The 383-nt window shown below is 34.5% G+C and overlaps 1 protein-coding gene across 1 annotated transcript in view; it reads right to left on the minus strand.

Annotated features, from left to right (window-relative positions):
• RIN2 (Ras and Rab interactor 2) overlaps positions 1 to 383 on the minus strand; it is a 188115-nt gene that overhangs the window by 134729 nt on the left and 53003 nt on the right. The gene's annotated exons all lie outside the window — the stretch shown is intronic.

Genomic DNA, 383 nt, shown 5'->3' on the forward strand with positions numbered 1-383 from the left:
TTTGCAGGTAATTTTTTTTCCTGTGTTCCTTTCAGGATTCTTTTTTTGTCTTGGTTTTAGTGAGTTTGATGTTGATGTGTCTTGGTGATTTTCTTTTGGGGTCTATTCTGTTTGGGGTTTGTTGGACTTCTTGAATGGATATATTCTCATCTTCATCATATCAGGGAAATTCTCTTCCAACAAACCTTTGACAATTTTCTCTGTGGTTTTATTTGTCTCTTCCTGTTATGGAATTCTGATTACATGTGGGTTATTCCTTTTGATGGTATCCCACATGAACCTTAGGCTTTCTTCATTTTGTTTTGATCTTTGTTCAGATTGATCCCTTTCCAAATAAGTATAGAGGTATTTGTCTTCAATCTCACTAATTCTGTCTTTCATTG

This window comes from Orycteropus afer, unplaced genomic scaffold (assembly GCF_000298275.1).
Source record: "Orycteropus afer afer isolate SDZICR_OR568_19922 unplaced genomic scaffold, OryAfe1.0 scaffold00208, whole genome shotgun sequence".
NCBI lineage: Eukaryota > Metazoa > Chordata > Mammalia > Tubulidentata > Orycteropodidae > Orycteropus > Orycteropus afer.